This window comes from Chiloscyllium punctatum, chromosome 11, assembly GCF_047496795.1.
Source record: "Chiloscyllium punctatum isolate Juve2018m chromosome 11, sChiPun1.3, whole genome shotgun sequence".
In the NCBI taxonomy this organism is placed as follows: Eukaryota; Metazoa; Chordata; class Chondrichthyes; order Orectolobiformes; family Hemiscylliidae; genus Chiloscyllium; species Chiloscyllium punctatum.
The window spans coordinates 62,281,800-62,296,434 of record NC_092749.1 but is presented as its reverse complement, the minus strand read 5'-3'; the positions used below and the strand labels follow the sequence as shown (position 1 = coordinate 62,296,434).

General features: G+C 38.4%; 1 protein-coding gene across 4 annotated transcripts in view; it reads right to left on the bottom strand.

The window, feature by feature from the left end:
• The window catches only part of LOC140483036 (echinoderm microtubule-associated protein-like 6), a 544,931-nt gene that overhangs the window by 402,391 nt on the left and 127,905 nt on the right, over positions 1-14,635 (bottom strand). The gene's annotated exons all lie outside the window — the stretch shown is intronic.

Sequence of the window (14,635 nt, the reverse complement as noted above, 5' to 3'; positions counted from 1 at the left end):
TCTTGATTTGATAAGGTCCACTAAACCTTGCTTTTAGAGGTTCACCTATTACGGGATGCAACACCAATACCTTATCCCAATGGCAAAATTGTGAATTTTTGATTTCTTGTCTACTTTGTGTTCCATTGTATGCTGAAATACTTTTAAATGCTGCCCAGCAAACTCCCAAGCTCTACTTAGTCGTTCTCTAAAATTTGATATATAGTCCAAATGGGTGGTCTCTCAATTCTGACTTATTAATTTCTCCTTAATCAATTTTAACAGCCCTCTTCCTTCATGCCCAAAAAATAATTCATATGGTCTGAATTTGGTCCATTCATTCAATGCATCTCTGATTGCAAAAAGCACAAACAGAACTCCCTTATCTCAATCATTTGGATAGTCCTCACTATAAGCCCTCAACATGGTCTTTAGTGTTTGATATCACTTTCTAGCACTCCTTTCGATTCTGGATGGTACGCAATAGATTTGAGTTGTTTTATTCCCAAGTTATTCATAACTTCCTTGAATAGTTTGGATGTGAAGTTTGACCCTTGATCTGACTAGATCATTATTGGTAGTCTGTATCTAGTAAAAAAAATTGATTAATTCCTCTACAACCCTTTTTGCTGTGATATTGCATAATGTGACTGCCTCGGGAAATCTAGTTGATACATCCATTATTGCTATTAAATATTTATTCCCACCTTTTGTTTTGAGTAGAAGACCTAAGTAATCAATCAAGACTTCTGAAGGATTCTTGAAATGCTGGAATAGGTATAAAAGGTGCAGGTTTTATTACTGCCTGTGGTTTTCCATTTAACTAACATGTATGATTTGTCTGGCAAAATTTAACTACATCCTTGAGTAGTCCAGGCCAGTAAAAACGTCTTTGTGTTTTAGCCTGTGTTTTCCTTACTCCTGAATGACCTCTAAGTGACAGCTCATGTGCCATTTGCAGTACCTCCTTTCTAGACCCTACTGGCAAAACAATTTGATGAACTTCTGCCCATTTCTCATCTGCTTGAATATGCGATGGTCTCCATTTCCTCATTAAGACATCATTTGTTAAGTAATAATTCATATAGATTTATTCATTGTCCTTCTCTGTATATGCCTTTTCATACAACTATTTTAAATTTTAATCTTTCTGCTGCAACTCAATAACCTTAGCAGAGCTAAAGATATTTTGCATATTACCTATTTGCTCTTGTTCTGTCCCACTCATCTGATCAAAAAAAGTATTTTGATAATGCTACTTGCGCTTCCTTATTTGTGCCTTTTGATCTCTCCTCGTTCAACTTGTGACTCTGATCTTGTTAAGACACAATCTGGGAAGATTCCCGGATAAACCTTCTGTATTGCTTCAGTTGCCTGTGTCTCCACTGGCTTTTCCACTAGAGTAGGCAACACACCTACCAGTGAATCAGTTATATCATTTGCAAGGCCAAGTTGTATTCCTGGAGCTGACAGTTTGTCCAGTACTCCTACCACAAATTCTCCACTCTATTCCGGACACTCTAGTCTCAGTTTACATAATCGAGCGTTTTTAGTTTCTCCATGAATTCCTGAAACCAGTATCTCTTCTGACAATTGTCCTTCAGTAGTACATATCTCCTCATCCTTCAGCATCACAGACTGAAAGGATCCTGTGTCCCTTAATATTGTAACCTCTTTACCCGGTATTCTTGGCCTACATGGATAAACCTTACCCTTGCATGTACATTTTGTAAACAAATCTGGCATGTCCTCCTTAATCAACCTCCGATGCAGCTTTCTAGCTTCCACTGTGCTTTCTGTTACCATGGCAACAAAACTTCCAGGCTTGTCCTGTTTTCCTACCTCTGGCTTCCTCCTAGCCTATCAACACTGTGATTTCACGTGTACCACTTTATTACAATGAAGACACCGGAGCTTTTTACATTTTTGTCCACTTCAAGGGTTTCTTTTTTACCCTGTGGTAAGTTATCCTTATGAACTTCACTAAGATCTACCTTTCCCTTTCTACGTGAGGATTTCACTTTGCTCCAATTTCTATCCCTCATAGATTGAAATTGATTCTGGAAGCTAAACTCTGGTTTACGGAACAACTCATAGTCATCAGCCACTTCAGCTGCTCACCTTGCCGTTTTAACTCTCTGCTCTCCTAGGTAAAAACAATGACTGCAGATGCTGGAAACCAGAATCTGGACTAGTGGTGCTGGAAGAGCACAGCAGTTCAGGAAGCATCCAGGTAGCTTCGAAATCAACGTTTCGGGCAAAAGCCCTTCATCAGGAATAAAAAGCTTTTTATTCCTGATGAAGGGCTTTTGCCCGAAACGTCAATTTTGAAGCTACCTGGATGCTGCCTGAACTGCTGTGCTCTTCCAGCACCACTAATCCAGATGTCTGCTCTCCTACATGAGTTTGCGCTGCTTCAGGCAATTAATTTTTGAATTCTTTCAAAATAATTACCTCTCTAAGGGCATTGTAGTTTTGGTCTATTTTTAAAGCTCTTATCCATTTATCAAAATTACTCTATTTGATCCTTTCAAACTCAAGATAGGTTTGACCAAGGTTCCTCCTTAGATTCCTGAAACATTGTCTATAGGCTTCTGGTACAAACTCATATGAACTTGAGATGGCTTTTTTCACCTCCTCCTACTCATGCAAAGATCTCACTAGCTCTACTACAAGTTTTGTTTGGATCAATGGTCATTGGCCACTGGCCACTGCATTTGTTTTGCCACTTTTTCAAATGAGATGAAAATGTCTTCCACATCCTTCTCATCAAATTTAGGCCATGCTTGAACATACTTAAACAGTTTTTCACTAGGCTTTTAATTACCAGGGACTTACTCACCCTCACTCTTCCTCACTAACCCTACTTTAAGCCTTCACCTCCATCATTTTATGCTGACTTCCCCTTTTAAGTGTCAATTTCTGAAGTTCTTTCCTTTTCTCTCTCTTCTACTGCTCTCTTTTTCTCCCTCTTCTGCTGCTCTCTCTTTTCCCTCTCTTCTGCTTTTAATCATAACTCAAACTGTTTCAATTCTGCTGCCTTCTCCTTATCTCTCACCTCTACCTCAAGCTGCTTCATTTGCAATTGAATTATTGGCATATCTATAGATCCTGATAGTGTTTCTAGCAAATTTGAATGCGGAGCTACTGCTGAAATCATCACATCTTCCCTCACATTAGGAGGTAGCTTCAACGCCAGCTTGACTACTAACTCCTGCAGCTTGGTCCTATTCACCTTCTGAAAAATTTCCAAAGTCACCTCATCCACCTCCAGAAAACTCTTTGCCACTGAAAGAGCCATTGCTATCCCAAGCTTTGTCCACCCAACCAAACCAACATCCGAAATAAAGACACTAGCACCTACCACTCACTGTCTAAATCTCTTAAAGAGGCCCTGATCATTTTTGGACTACACTTTGTTTCCACAATGTGGAGGAGACCAAATTGTGAGCAGCGAATGCAGTAGACTAAATGTATCTGGGCCCTTGGTTACTCATGAGGGAGGAAGTAAATGGACAAGTGTTATACCTTCTACAGTTGCAACGGAAGGTGCCGTGAACATATGGGGGAATGTTGGGATGAAGGAAGAGTGGACCACAGTGTCCCGGAGGGAATGGTGTCTGTGGAAGACTGACAAGAGTGGAGAAGGGAATATGTGTCTAGTGGTGGCATCCCTCTGAAGGTGGTGGAAATGGTGGCTGATGATCCTCTGGAGGTGTGAATGCTGGTGGGATGGTAGGTAAGGAAAAGGGGTCCCGATCATTGTTGCGGGAGGGAAAAGAGGGGTTGAAGGGCGGGAGATGGGTCAGACACAGCTGAGGACCATGTCAACAACAGTGCTGGGGAATCCTTGACTGAGGAAAAATGTGGATATTTCAGAAGCTCCTTTGTTGCAGTTAGCATCATCAGAACAAACCACTTCAACATACCACCCTATACCCTGGCCAACGTCTTGGTTTGCTTGCAGTGCCCCAGCAAAGCACAGTGCAAGCTAGAAGAATAACACCTCATTTTCTATTTGGAGTTCCTGCAGTCTTCCAACTCAATGTCAAGTTCAATAAATTTAGGGCTTGAGCTCTCCCATGTCCCTCCCCAACGCCTGCACACCAGGGCTTGTTATCACATAGTCTGCTATTATACACAACCCATTGTTAGCCACTAACAGTCCCCATTAATAGCTATTCACCCTCCTAGCCAGATCATTATGCACTCCTTTGTCTGTTCAACTGCTCTTCTCTCTCTTTGGGCTTTATCCCCACCTAGCGTTTACTTCTTACCCCCTCCACCACCCTATCTTCTGCATTTGAACTGACATTTTCCTAGTTACCATCAGCTAGCTCTGAGGAAGGGTCACTCAACCCGAATGTTAACTCTGATTTCTCTCTACAAATACTGCCAGACCTGCTGAGCTTTTCCAGCAATTTCTATTTTTGTCTCTGATTTACAGCATCCGCAGTTCTTTCGATTTTTATTAAGTATTGAAGGCTCTGTGGCGAAGTGATAGTGTTCCTACCTTTGAGTCAGGAGGCTTAGGTTCAAGTTTGAGCTGGACAGGTTAATTTTTAAAATAAAGTGGAGCACAAATCAGCAACTTCTGGATCCAAATTTTAGGTTAATAATCAGATTAAAAGGGAAGATTTTTGAAATAAAAGACATTGGAATTTTAATTGCACAACTTGGGCTGAGGGCTGAACAGGAAAAAAAGGGTAACTTCTCACAAAGTTTTGCTTCTCATTGAATCCTAGAGATATATAGCATGGAAGCAGACCCTTCGGTCCAACTTTTCCGTATCGACCTATTTGCTAGCATTTGGCCATATCCTTATAAACCCTTCCTATTCATGTGCCCATTCAGATGCTTTTAAATGTTATAATTGTACCATCCTCCATCATCTCCTCTGGTAGCTCATTGTATACATTCACCATCTTCTGTATGAAAATGTTGCCCTATAGGTCCCTTTTAAATAATTCCCCTCTCACTTTAAACCCATGCACCCTAGTTCTGGACTCATCCACCCCAAGGAAAAGACCTTCTTTATTTACCCTATCCTACCTGCCATGATTTTATAAACGTCTGTCACATCAGCCCTCAGTCTCCTATGCTCCTGGGACAATAGCCCCACTCTATTCAACCTCCAACCTTGGCAACATCCTTGTAAATCTTTTCTGAACCCTTTCAAGTTTAACAACATCTTTCCAATAGGAGGGAGACCAGAATTGCACGCAATATTCCAAAAGTGGCCTAATCAATATCCTATACAGTCACAAGACCTCCCAACTCCTACATTCAATGCTCTGACCAACACGGGAAAGCATACCAAACACCTTCACTATCCTATCCACCTGCAACTCCAGGAATTTCAAGAAATGGTGAGCTGTGCAGCAACATGTCAACCTCATTGATTGATCACTGCCAACAACCATGACAAGCTGCCTGTCCATGCTAAACAGCAAAGCAAGAGAGCAATACTGTGAGCCTGTAAGTTCTAAGTGAGGCAGCAAAACACATAAAAGCAAGGCAAGGATACTGTGAGTATCCAAGTTAAAGGGAATGCTAAGAAGACATGCTAAGAGGTCCACCCTGCTCCATTGATGAGATGGGTGTCGGTCCCTACACAAAAAGTGGCAATGAAAGGTGTCAATGCACTACAAAGTACAGCACGAAGATGGATAACAGCATTCCAAGTTTGTTGGAGAAGTGCCATTGGTACCATTGTGTGTTGAGGCTTCTGTCTGTCTGATAAAAGCTCTGTGTACTAGGGTGGGGGGGGCAAGGAGGAGGTGTAGCACAGTGGCTCAGTGGTTAGCACTGCCTCACAGCACCAGCGTCCCATGTTTGATTCCAGCCTCAGGTGACTATCTGCGTGGAGTTTGCACGTTCTCCCTGTGTCTGCGTAGGTTTTCTCCCACATTCCAAAGATATGCACCAGGTGAATTGGCCATGCTAAATTGCCCATAGTGTTAGGTGCATTAGTCAGAGGGAAATGGGTCTGGGTGGGTTACTCTTCAGAGGGTTGTTGTGGACTGGTTGGGCTGTTTCTACACTGTAGGGAATCTAATTTAAGTGGCGAATACACTTTCATGTCAGTAATTGCTACTATCAAGTTTATCTCTGCCTCGTGGGAGAATAGCAAATTGTGTTTAAATGACATAACAATGAACAAGTTGTTCAAACTTTGGCTGCAAAATCAATTTTTTTTTCTTGAGGATCTCTATATTTTCCCAAACTTACTCATTATTTTACATGTTTTCAGAGGGTGGAAGAAGTCTGCTCATAGCTCTGATTCCAGAAAGCAGTGTTCTACTGATAAATCAGAATGTTTATATTTTTAACTAAGACATACGAGTGAAAGAGCAGTCAGTTAAAATTAAATTCCTACATTAAGTTTTTCTCTTAAAATAAAACTTACAAACCACTGCTGACGGTCTCATATCTTCAATATTGTTAACTTTAGACCTATCTTTAACTATTGAAAGATTTTTACAACTCTGAACGCCAAATTTCAGGTTCCTCCATCAATGTTCTATTGTTACGAGCATATTGTCCAGGTCAGTGATATCAGGGGAAGGTTTTCTCAAAGAAAATATTTTTAGGTTCTGACTGACATCCAATTACAATAGGCATTTACTTGTCCTCAGTTGTATCCAGTTGAAAGATTGCATTGATATTGTTGGCAGTGCCATATTTCTTTCTAAAGATTGATCTTAAGGGATATCATCAAGAGCCATTTATGTTAAGGGCTAAATAAATCTCTGCTTTTGTTACCCCAAATAGATTATTCCAACATTGTGTGATGCCATTTCAGTCAATGAAGACCCTAAACATATTCTAAAGACTTATGAATCAAGTCATAACTGGTGTTTGTAACTACTTCATGTATTTAGATGATGTTGTGGTTTATAGTAGCACTTGGGAAAATCATTTTTAAGTAGGCATTTATAAGTAGTTCGTTATAACTGAATTAATTAAACCTCAATAATTTAAAAAGATTGTCAATTACACACTACAACTGACACTAGTAGATTAGACTTAGAATTGAAAGATAAAAACATGCAACGGAAGGGGAGGGGAGGTAATGTAGGTAACATAGTAACTATCACTAGAGAAAAAGTACTAGGGGAATTAACAGGGCATAAAGCATGTTGGACTCTGGAAATAACTACAAAGATAGTGAATGTATTGTTTGCAATTTTCCAAGAATCAAGTCCCTGAGGATCAGAAACGTAACACATGTATTCAAAAATGGAGACAAAAGCTGGTAACAATAGACTAGTTAGCTAGACATTTATCACTAGGAAAATGTTAAAGTTTACATAAAAAGGATATAATGGCAGAGCAATTAGAAATACATGATATCATCAAGCAGAGTCAGCATGGCTTCATGAAGGGGAAATCATACCTGACAAACTTATTACAGTTTATTTTGAGAAGGTAAGAAGCAGGATAGATAAAGAGAAACTGGTAGGTGAAGTATATTTGGATTTCTGAAGTACTGCTGTAAATTGAGTCCCACTTGAATTGTACCAATTTTTTTTTAAAAGGTACACACTGTACCCCATTTTACCCGAAATTCAGTCCAAGGTTGATATAAAGCACAAACTGATTTCTGTGCTAAACAAAAGTTATTATTTATTATAAGTAATTGGACTTTAGCTACAAATGAACAGATATAAACCATAGATAGATAACATTACTCACTAAAGCTCTAATTGTATTATAAATTCCTCCTTTAAACACATATATACACAGACAGAAAATAGAATATTGGCAAAATTTTTAAAATTTTTAACTTATTCTAAGATTTTACATATAGGATAATGTATCCATACCTTTTTCATTAAGATAAATAATTTTTATAATATGGTTGCAACAAAAGGCTCAATCAGAATAGTCACATGTTCCAAACTTGAAACTTTCCAATAAACGCTCGTGGCTTATGAAGCGTGCAAATTGGTGTTTCCTTGTTTCCATCTTGGAAACAAACCCAAAGTCTCTTTTTCTTTGTAGAGTGTTTCTTCTGATTCTGGTTTAGTTTCTTAGAAGCATCCCACTAGTTTCTCTACTCCTTTCACATTATCCTGTAAGAAGACAACATCCTCCTCCAATTCAACTGTTACTTTCAAAAGGTATAGAAAAGTCAGGGATAATCAACACTTGTTTATTCATTAAGGTTGCCTTCAGCTTCTCAAGTGGTGTGCATTTTGTCAATAATGTGATGTTTGCTTGTCTCGTGTTAAAAGGTGCAGTTGTTGAACTGAAGTTACGCAGAAATTTCCTGAAACATACACTCATTCCATAAAATCTAATGATTTCTCATTTTGTGTTAGGAAATACTAAATTATAATGAAGGCTTCACTTTCACTGTCCTTGGCAACACCAGTCTTTGTCCAACCAAATATTCCAACTAAGTCACTCATGCATTCGCAAATTCACTTTTGGCTAAATTTATCACTAATCCAGCTAACTATAAATGCTAAAATAGGTCTTCAACTTGTTTCACATGATTTTCCCAAATGCTACTATAAACCACAACATCATCTAAATACATGACGTAGTTACAAACACCAGTTATGACTTGATTCATAAGTCTTTAGAATATGTCTAGGGTCTTCATTGACTGAAATGGCATCACACAATGTTGGACTAATCTATTTGGGGTAACAAAAGCAGAGATTTATTTAGCCCTTAACATAAATGGCTCTTGATGATATCCCTTAAGATCAATCTTTAGAAAGAAATATGGCACTGCCAACAATATCAATGCAATCTTTCAACTGGATACAACTGAGGACAAATCTGTTTTCGTGTCTGTGTTCACTTTTGTATAAATTAGTCAAAGTCTAGTTAATCCAGGTCTAGGAATCAACACTATATATTTTTTATATTCATTCACAGGAATATGGGTATCACTGCTAGCATTTATTACCCATGCCTAATTGCCCAAAGGGCTGTCAAGTGTCAATCATATTGCTGTGGTTCTGGAGTTATGTATAGGCCAGACCAGGTAAGGTTAGCAGTTTCCTTGCCTAAAGAGTATTCATAAACCAGACGAGTTTTTCCAACAATCAACAATGATTCACAGTCGTCATCAGACTTCTAATTCCAGATGTTTATTGAATTCAAATTCTACCACCTACCATGGCAAGATCTGAACCAGGATCCCCCCCCAGAACATTACCAGAGTCTCTGGATTATGTAGGAGACAGTGAGATCTGCAGATGCTGGAGATCAGAGTTGAGAGTGTGTTGCTGGAAAAACACAGTAGGTCAGGCAGCACCCGAGGAGCAGGAAAATCAACGTTTTGGGCCAGAATCCTTCATCAGGAATGACAAAGGGCTCCGGCCCAAAACGTCAATTTTCCTGCTCCTTGGATGCTGCCTGACCTGCTGTGCTTTTCCAGAAACACACTATCATCTCTGGATTACTTGTCTAGCGATAATATGTCTAGGCAATCAACTCCTCTTAAACTAATGAACTCCAGCTGCTTTGACCAGGTCCAATCAAGGGGCTCTTTAACATGTACTGAGCTTCTGTTTCTACCAACTTGTTTATCTGGCCACAAGGATGATTTATTGGTTCTACTCTCCTACATCCAAATCGTGTCTAGCTAGCATAATGCATCCATATATATTTCCACAGATTGCCTCATACTTCCTCAGTAGTCTTAGAAAATCCTTCATTGTCCCTTCTCCAAATATCCAACACACTGTCCAACTGTCTCAGTGTTTCTATGTTAGCTCATCAAATTGTAGGAGTTCACTTTGAGAGCTGTCTTCTACCTCAGTTCCATTACTTCCTTCTGGTAAGATGGTAGTGGAGTAGCCTCTGAACCCATGACTCAGCCACTCTGTCTGCTTTTCTTTTCATTTTTTTTCTTGGTTTTGAAAAAGAAAATTTTACTACTTACCTTTTGGTGAAGAGCTCGGTCGCAGCAACAGCATTGGCAAGTGGGCCTGTGCAGATGCGAGTAGGCTCAGCAGCATGGACTCATGGCAGCTGCACTGGGGAGATTTTGGGTTCCCAGCTGCATCATCAAAGCAATACTCGCACCAACTCATGGCCACTGCAACAGAGGCCAATCTGGGTTCCCAACAGCATCTGAGTCTGGCGCAAATTCATGAAGGCAACAGACACATTGCCACAATCCAAAGATGTGCAGGCCATAGTGTTAGGTGCATTAGTCAGAGGGAGATGTGTTATGAAGATGTGGGTATATCTTTAAGAGAGTGAAGAACTTGGCAAGTAAACCGAGTGCTGGAGAATTTACAAAGTAACATTTGATTCAGAACAAACAGCATTTGCTGAGTTGCTATGAGACAAAAACACAAATTTGAATTCAGCCAATCAGTTTAAATTATACCCCAAAACATATCAAACTCCAATCCAATTTGAATTGAGTGTACTGACAATCTTAAAAGCCAATGGCACAATCTGATGCTTTGGGAGTTTAAGACCGGGGAAAATTGAACAGTTGAGAGAAGAACTGCCAAGCCCAGCATGTAAACAGACTGCTTGAAAAATAGCTCTCTTATAAGTATTAGGATTAGTATTGACCTACTTAAGGTCTTATTTCTTTCTTATGAACCAGTTTAAATCTGGAAGCGATACAGAATAGATTGAAAATTTGCAAACTGGTTGTAGAGCTAGCACTCAACATAAGCAAGGGGCATAACATATAATGCGATGGAGATACAAGAAGCATAAACCAATGTAATTACAAGAAATTATGCTCCATGACAAGCAAGTGCCTTCCAGAATCAAACCTGAAATACGTTACTGACAGCTTGAAGGAATAACTGCCATGCATTGCTTTCCCAGAATTTCTACTATTCATAGAATCCCTACGGTGTGGAAACAGGCCATTTGGCCCAACAAGTCCACACTGACCCTCCGAAGAGCATCCCACCCAGACCCATTTCCCTACCCCATAACTTTACATTTTCGCTGACTAATGCACCTAACCTACACATCCCTGACCACGATGGGCAACTTTGCATGGTCTCTCCACCTAACCTGCACATCTTTGGACTGTGGAAGGAAACCGAAGTACCCTGAGGAAACCCACGCAGACACGGGGTGAATGTGCAAACTCCAAGGCTGTAGGTCAATGATCTTTTACCATAGAACCACAGAAATGTTATGGCAAACAAAGCCCATTGTGTCTGCACCTGTAAACAAAGATATACTTCTGTTTACATAGGATATATGGCACTGAAATTGACCATTTAGCCCAACCACGCTGTGACAATGCAAACTTCACAGGTTGAAAGAATAACTCTTTCTGGAATAAACTGTTTCTACAGGTAAAAGATGTAAAAAAAAATTTAAAAGCAACACGTGAATTGGTCACTTCTGAAAGACAGGAGATAACAAGTGGTTGATAACTTTCTGTTTTGTAACAAATGGGCAATTATGTCTGCTTAAGTAATATTCTGAAGAAAAGGGGTTATTTGCAAGAAAAGCTATGTTTTAAACAGACAGCTAACCCTGAATATAACAAGGAACAGAGGAACTACTTCTGATAAGAAGGCAAGCTACAGACTTCAGGTCTCCAGGAAAGTAATCAATGTTGGAGATAAAAGAATCCATTGAATCATCAATGACACACCATAAACTTAAAAGAGAAAATTGTAGAAAAATCCAACACCAGAACAAGTCAGTAACAGAACTTTGAAGAACAATAATGCAAAAGGATCGATCCCTGCACACTTCCAGAGACTTTTGTTTAGAATCCTGGCCAGATTCCATCATTAATCAGGTAACAGCTAAGTTGAGTTATGAGGCTTAGCTTGTTTACTTAAGGGATCTTATTTTAGTTGATACATGCAATAAAGCTTAAATCATTGTTTCAGTACTTGATTATCTGTGATATTTCCAAATAAGTAGCCAAAGTAAAGGTAACTTGTGATTTACTCACAACAAGGCCATGCTGATTTTTATGCACCGCTGAAGCCTCCTCCCATCTATTACTAAACAAATAAAGCTAGGAGTTAACAAACTTGTTTTCTTCTGGGATCTGGCTTGTCCAGTATTAACATCGGCCAGGGTCATAACATTAAATGAGAATAGATGGGAGGAGGCTTCAGTGGTACACAACAAGGCCATGCTGGTTTTTATGTAAAACTGAAGCCTCCTCCCATCTATTCTCATTTAATGTTATGACCCTAGCCAATGTTAATACTGGACAAGCCAGATCCCAGAAGAAAACAAGTTTGTTAAATCCTAGCTTTATTTGTTTAGTAGTCATGAAGGCCAATTACTGTACATGTTCACAAAAAGTACACAAAGAATAAAGTATTTATTAAACGAAAAAGGCCTGAGCTGTATTATACCATAAATAAAAAGGCTGGGATGATTTCATAGCACATATCATATAAGGATTCAAGCTCATACTAGCCCTATTTCCTAGCAATATCTGGGAAACCAAACATTCACACTTAAGTTTCTTGCTCAGCACACGCTTCTGTGAATTTCTTTGCAGTCACTAAACACTTTTTCCCTTTATCTGGGGCTTCTCTCAGAGACACCTAAAAAAAACTGCAAATAAACTCATAATGACTTTAACTTCAAAGAAAACCCGAGTTCTCTAAATTCAGTGTCAACAATCCTTCAGTATCGAGCATATTCCACACTAATTGACTTTGTGAATTCTGCTATTCTCTATATGTTACTAGAGCCCTACTGCTTGGCAATAGCATTTTTTTTGCCCTCATTTATCTATTTTCTAGTGCATAGAACTGTTAACCTTAGAATGCACATAAACAAAATAGCTCTCCAAACTTCTATATGCCACAGCCCTAAGCTCACTAATGAACTTAAAAAGGTCTACCCATGTCTTTCCCTCTTAACATACAAAAAAACTCAAAATTATAAATTATTCATAATACTAAATTTACCATAGTAGCCAGTTCTGCATAATACGCTTGGCTACTTTTCCCTTAAATACATCTATATTTTCACTTTACCCACTGTGTGACAAGAAATTCTACTTGCTTACCACCCTTGGATGAAGAGGTTTCTTCGGAGTTCCTTACTGGATTTTGTGATGACTTTCCCATCATCTCTACTTTTGTTTTTCATAAGAGCAAATATTCTCTCTGTTTCTACTCTATTAAAACATCTCATAACTTCAAAGAACTCTCAAAGATCATTTACCAACCTACTATTTTCCCCCCACCAAGATAGAAAAGACTCAGCCTGGCATTTCTTTTCTGATAACGCATACCCAAAACTTTCCGGTATCATTGTTGTAAATCTTCTCTATACTTTCTCTAGGATCTATGTATTTTTTTAAAATATGGCAACTCGAATTGGATGCAGTACTCTGAGTCTGGTCTAACATTCAATACAAATTTAGCATAACTTTCCTACTTTGCTAAACCTCTAAAATAAAGCAACTTAGGTTGCTTTTTTTAAGTGGCCATGCTAACCTGCGACAAACTTTCAGTGACTGATGTACTCTGAGATAATCTGTTCTTCTACCCACATAGATTTGTGCTTTCCAAGCAGTAAGTGACCTCCCCATCTACCAACATGCATCAACTTGCTCATTTATTGTTGTCAAACTGCATTTGACAATTATTTCTCCACTTTGACCTCCTTAATTCTAATAAATTGCAGTTTTCCTAAACATTGCTCATCACCACTAATTTGGTGTCAATTTAAAAGTAATAAAATTTTTAGAAATTTTTATTTTGAAGTTCAAGTTATTAATATAAATGGTGAATCTTGTGGAACATCACTACCACTTCACACCTTCTACCACTGATTAACTATTTTTATTCTTGTCATGAAGCCCACTAGCAATGCATTGTACCATTTTCCCCTAATTTCACATTCCCTGATCTTATTCACTAACCTGTTATAGGGTAGTTTATTGAATACTTTTTGAAAATTCAGATAATGTACATTGATTGCACTACATTCACTCACTGTTATTTCTATTTAAAAAAGGCTAGTTTAGTAAGATTATCCCCATTGAAATCCATACTGACTATTCATAAGTAAACTTCTCATTTGTAGTTACAATTTTATTCTCTCCTTTAGTATGGATTTCTTTATTTTCCTACCTCTGACAGATCTATAATTTCATGGACACATACTGTCCGCTTTTAAAATGTAAGGATTGCAATAGCTATGTTTCTTTTTCTAAATCATTTTCTAAAGAATTACTAAACATGTGCAATCACTCTTCTCTCTCTTTCCTCAATTCTCTTTAAGTACATTGATGTAATCCAACAAGACCAGGTTCTTTAACCTCTTCTGGCTTGCTTAGCTTATTTATGTACAGCCCCCAATTTAAATTTAATTGTAGACATCTCATCACTCATCTCAGCTAATTATGACATGTCTAACTATTCAATCGCAGAAGGAAATACTGAAGCAAAATAGTTATTCAACTTCTTTGTTTTCTCTCTACTGTTACCTGTGGTATTATCTTGTCTACCTCTTAATGATCCTGCCCCATCTCAGTCTTTTTTAAATTAATATAACTATGAAATATTTTACTATTTAATTTTACACTCCTCAATAATATAATTTCACTGTTCTTCTTTCCCTTCTTAATTATTTTTTAAAGTTTTCTCCTAATTTCTTCACATTCTTTCTTAACCAACAGTCTCGTACTAGATAATCTTCCTTAATCTTCTATCGTTCC